Below are 5,961 nucleotides of genomic sequence, written 5' to 3' on the forward strand. Positions count from 1 at the left end.
TGAGGACTTCAGGTGAAGGGTGAAAATCAAATAAAAAATAGTAAAATAAAATTTTTATTTTGATATTTTTAAGGTTTGTAGTGTTCATATTTATTCTACCAATTTGATTTTATATATTTTTAGTGTTTATGATTTTAACTTTTTCTCCATTAACTTAATTGGTAAATAAATATCTCTACCATTTAAAATATTAAATTTTTTAAATTTTAATGAACATTCTTAATAAGAACATCAAATTAGAATGAAGGAAGTAATAATTATATATAATCATTAACTAAATTATTTTTTAAATAAATTTAATTTTAAAAATATTTTATCAAACAATGTGTTAAATGCATATTAGTAAAATATAATATTTTCATTTTTAGATTCTTCTAAGAACTAAGTTCTCCATTTTCATTTGATCGTGTTCTCTTTTTTTTCACAATGTTCAAAATATATATTTAAAGCTCAATATCTATAAAAATTGTAAAGAAAAATAGATTTAATAAAACTTTAAGTGTCAAAATAAATCCATTATCACATACAAGTTTCTCTCTCTTTAAATACAATATTTTCTTGTGAAAACATCAAAGGAGAACCGAGAAAATACTTCCTCTATTCAAAAAAAAAATACATAATCAATCAATGTGATTTGTAAATCATTAAATAAAACAAAAAAGAATAACACTAAAATAAACAAAATCAAAAACGTAAATTAAAATCATAAAACTCTCACCCTATAAAATACCACCACATACGGGTGATTTGTTAACTTTGCAAATCACTGTTATTTAGTAAGACCACATCATTCTAAAATATTTGCTACACTTCTATAACATCCTTTTCACAATACTTTCTACATTATTATTATTATTATTATTATTATTATTATTATTATTATTGTTATTATCTATGTCCCACTCATTCAATAGCATTTGCTATTTTAGTCAATATTTAATCTCAATCACTCATTTTGTTTCATTTTTATTTTTGGACAATATCCAATCTTTTTATTTTAATCCCATCCATATATTTTAATTTTTTTTAATTTCATTCACAAAACTTCCCCGCTCTATTTATTTATTACCAAATATCCACATTTTAAAAAAAATAGTTTTCTCTTTGCTACTAAATTTGAAGGGATGGAGCAGTGTGTCGTAAGTAACATTTAAATTTACTCAGGTACCCTTACTTTATTTTTAATCACCCTATTAATTCTTACTCTTTTGTCATTGTTTAAGAACAATTATATTTTGATATCAATCAATCATTTCCTTAATACTTGTGTGAATCTTAAATAGAGCACATAATTTACTAAAAAAATATAAGTGCAAATAATAAAAAACAAAACTACAAGTACATAAATATCATGTTAATGAGGTGTTTGAAAAACGTTTAATAGTTGATTACAGTGGTTGATGAGACTAGTTGAGGTTATTAATTGGTTTGATCAGGTAATTTTAAACTCGCTGCTATTAAAATTTTGTTCAACCAATTAATTTACGAAAAATTAGCATTGAATCATTTAACCATCTAACCCTATATTTATATTAAAATAAATAAAAATTGTCTTAACTATTTTCTTCCGTCCCATGCGTCGTTGTTTCTACTATTTCAGTACTGTATATAATACACCGTGGGTGGGTGACTGACTGTTGAGGATGCTAATAGGGTGAAAGCAGGAACGTGTGAACTGACGAAAATGACTTGTAATTATTGAGAAAGTTAAGGGTATATGTATTGAGACTTTGCAAAGCAAAATTAAATGGAATATGCCACTTGAATGAAAAAGCCTAAAAGAGGGAAACAGAATTTTCAAAAAGCATTAGTGCCCCTTTTGTTTTCACTTATCCCGCCTGTTCCATTTCCAAACATAGTTATTTATGGACGGGTTTGGGCGAGTAGTGAACTGGGTATAACCTAAAAATTTTATCCACGGGTTTAAATATTCAAAAGCCCATTTGTATTTACGGTTATATTTTTTTGTCGCTACCCGCCTATTGTTAAAGCGGGCGGGACCTGCGGGTAGGCGGGAATTTCTTATATAAAAATTAAAAATATAAATCATATTATAAAGTTAAGTTTTAATAACAATTAAAATACAATACATTGTCTATAAAATACACTAAATATATATAAAGTCTCAAAATACTCAAATTACATGAATATTTAATATAGACGGTGGAGTCGGCTACTTGTTTGAACTTTGATAGTCGACTACTTGAGTGTTTTGAGGATCAAAAATATTGAATGTAAACAATAGAATTAGAAACTTTAAAATCTAATAGAAGCAAACCCTAGGATTAGTACAAAAGTAATAAACTAAATTTGGGTATGAGTACTAATTACTAAACTTGGATATGAGTCATATAGTAGTACTAGTTTAATAATTAATAGAATTAATCATTTAATAAATAATATATTACCTTAAGCGGGCGGGCAGGTATACCCACAGGTATTTTTTTGGTGTTGCTACCCGTCCATTTATCTTGGTGGGTGGATATTACCCTTTCAAACTTTAAATTTTTTTGAAAAGCATTGTCCATGTCTGCCCGTTTTTTGAGTCGGATGGGTCAAGCCTGACCCAAAATTAGGTTGAGTAAAAAGGTTTTACATCATCTAGGGAGTAATAGGTCTATAATGTTTCGCTTGGATTCGGGTATAAGTTTTCTCGACTTAGATTTGAGTATGATCTAATTCTTAGACCCAAAATTAAAAACACCAATAATTGTTATTGAGAGATTAGATCATCAGCCGACCCAGGAAAAAAAATTTTAATATATCTAAAAATTTGATTTTTTAAAATATATATAATTCATTATAAATTGCTCGTCTAAATTGATTGTTTGATCTAAATTTAATTAAGCTTACTCACTAGTACTTAATATAGGAAAGTAGAATATTAGTAGAATATTATCTTTTATATTTTATATTATTGTGATTTAGTTTCCTTAAGTTTAATATTTCATAATATTGTGTTTCCTTATTAGATGGTCAAATTATGTGTAAATAGAGATGTTCCTCTCATTGATAAATTTATGAAAACCAAGTATTGAAATAGAGGTGTTCCTCTCATTTAAATGCCAAATCAGTCTTATTTCTGCATTATGATTTTCTACATGGTATGAGCACCGTAAGGTTTTTCTGGACGGAAAAACTCTATCGGTATTTTATCATTGATCATAATCGACCAAAATCGATCCAAACAAAAAACCAAAACAAAAACCAAAACTAATCAAACCAAACCAAAACAAATAAAACCATGACATCCATGGCACAAATGGAACAAATGTTCCAACTTTTCAAAAAATGTCCCAAAAACTTGAACAACCAATCTAAATTGGAAAACTAAACTACCAAAAGTACACCATGTGGTGCAAACAAATGAAAACAGAAATCGGTGATCGGGGGAGGCTCAACCATATCATTGCCATATCTCCATCCATCACAAATCCACAATGGGTCCAGAATGATTGTATGGTGATCTCATGGATCATCAACAATATCGAGCGAGACCTTGTAGAATATTTTCTTTACTACACTACCTCCGCTCGAGATTTATGGACAAGAATCCACTTCATTCTCGGACACGTTCTGCTACCTCCCGTTGATGAGACCATTTCGCGTGAGGTCACGAGGGGGAGAAGTATGGTAGAAAAGACATCATCGAGATTTAATCCCTCAGAAAATAAAAAACTAGATTTAAAATAACCCAAATAAACCATATCAAAAACTAGAAGAAACAAAACAAAGCCAAGATTCAAAAGACAACTCGAAAATTCTCAACAAAGGTACGGGTAATTTGCTAAGTGTTATTGATTCTACTACCACCACCAATACCGGCATTCGTGTTGAGTTGAAGGCCGAAAATAATGAGAACGGACCAAGTTTAAGGAGAGAGCATAGAGAAAGAAACAAGAAAAATAAGGGCGAAAAATACCGGCCAATAATAGTAGCCACCACCGGAATATAGACAGCCACCACTGAAGTTCATACAGTAGTGGTCGGAATTCAGATAACAAATTTGGAGGAGCCATTAATAGTAGAGAATTAATTTGGGAAAGCAAATTTAAAATCTTAGGAAAAGAGATAAAAGAGAAAAGAAAAGGAAAAGTAAGAAAAGTGGTAATTGAGAAAGAATGTGATGTATTTGGGGCAATAGGAAACATTTCATATACTTGCCTTTCTAAACACAAAAGATGAAACCCAAAAATTCAAAAAGAAAAACCTACCCAAATTACTCACCCATGACCCACGCCTCAAATCTCCCTCCCAAATCTTTCTTAATTTTCGTTCTTATAAAACCCACAAACCTAAAGTCCATGTCTTTAACCCAAATAATAAAACAAACAAATCCATTTTATTTTGTGACCTTTTATCTAAATCCTAAAAGTTGAAAATTAATTATGAAAAATTTTCTGAAAAGATTATTAAAATTTCATTAGTAAAATCAAAAGATCAACTAACGAATTTTTTGTTCAAGGCAATTGGCTCAAAAGCGTTGAAAATATTATTGGCAAGTTCGGTCTCGATCCCAAGACCAAACTTGAGGGGAGTGTAGGAAAGTAGAATATTAGTATAATATTATATTTTGTATTATTGTGATTTAGTTTCCTTAAGTTTAATATTTTGTAATATTTTGTTTCCTTATTAGATGGTCAAATTATATATAAATAGAGGTGTTCCTCTCATTGATTAATTAATACAAACCAAGTATTCAAAAGTCAAATCAGTCTTATTTCTGCATTATGATTTTCTACACTCAATACCAAATAATGATCAATTCTCGTTGTTAGAGTGATGGTGACTTGAGTGCACCAATTAAGCCTATGCATTGATGTGTGCATAGAGATGTGGAATCTTATGGGTGAGTTAAGTGTGTCTCAATGTGTGTATTAAGTTGATGTTCAATGCACGAAGTTATGAAAGTGTTGAAGAGCCTTAAACATGTTGTATAGTTATTAAGCATGATGAATGATACTTAATGAGGAGTTTTCAAGACCAAAGATCAGATCATGTACGATGTGCTCGAGCAAGGCACAATGGGTATTTCACTTACCTTGAATGAGGCATTAGATTAGCAACAGTTAAAAGGTCTGGAAACAGAGTGCTCGAACAAACATTGATAGTCCTCGAATGAGCACTCAGAAGGCTGCAGGAAATAGCTTCACAATGAAGCTGCTCGAACGAGCGGGTGGTTCAGAGGGCCTAGGATGCTACTTTTTCAACTATTCATGTTCTTGGAGCTAATTATGATGATATTAACTCAAGACCTTAATTGTGTATACTCATTAATGTAATTAGTGTTATAAATAAGAAGCTCATATGCTCATTGTAGATCATCAAACACAAAACCTTAAGCCTAAACACATAGCCTATAATCTCTACTCTTGATTGTAATACTTTATTGTAAGAGTTCTTGAAACTTCATTGTTCTAGACTTCTTGTATAAACAAAGAAACTACACACCTCCAAGGATGTAGCCTACATTAGGTGAACCTCATAAATACTTGTGTTCATTATGTGCATTGTTTATTTCCTTCAAACATTGTCAATTTCATTAAAGTGTTATTTTGTTCATCAAAGTACTTCGTACCTTCGATCTTGGTGATATTAGAGTTTGAGATTGAACTTAAAATCTAATCTAGCTCACATTTCACTCGTGAAAACAAGTCTTTTGTGAAATTTAATTATCCTTTGTTAAATAATTGAATATGTAAAATATTTAATAGCTAGTACGTGTTTTTTGTCCACACCGTTTCTTGGAACTAAATTGTTTAATTCTAAGCATGATTAATTATTTAAAGTTTAGTTTTATGGGCAGTTTATTTTAATAATTGGTTTGCTTTGTTGTCCTCTTGTTGCTTAAAATCTGATAGTTTCTTTAGTTGTCCTCTTGTTGCTTCATTTTATTTTATTATTTTATTTTTTTTAGGTGTTCCTTTGTGAAATTGTCGTCACCCATATCCTTTTATGTAG

The sequence above is a fragment of the Amaranthus tricolor genome, chromosome 15 (assembly GCF_026212465.1).
Source record: "Amaranthus tricolor cultivar Red isolate AtriRed21 chromosome 15, ASM2621246v1, whole genome shotgun sequence".
NCBI classification, from domain to species: Eukaryota; Viridiplantae; Streptophyta; class Magnoliopsida; order Caryophyllales; family Amaranthaceae; genus Amaranthus; species Amaranthus tricolor.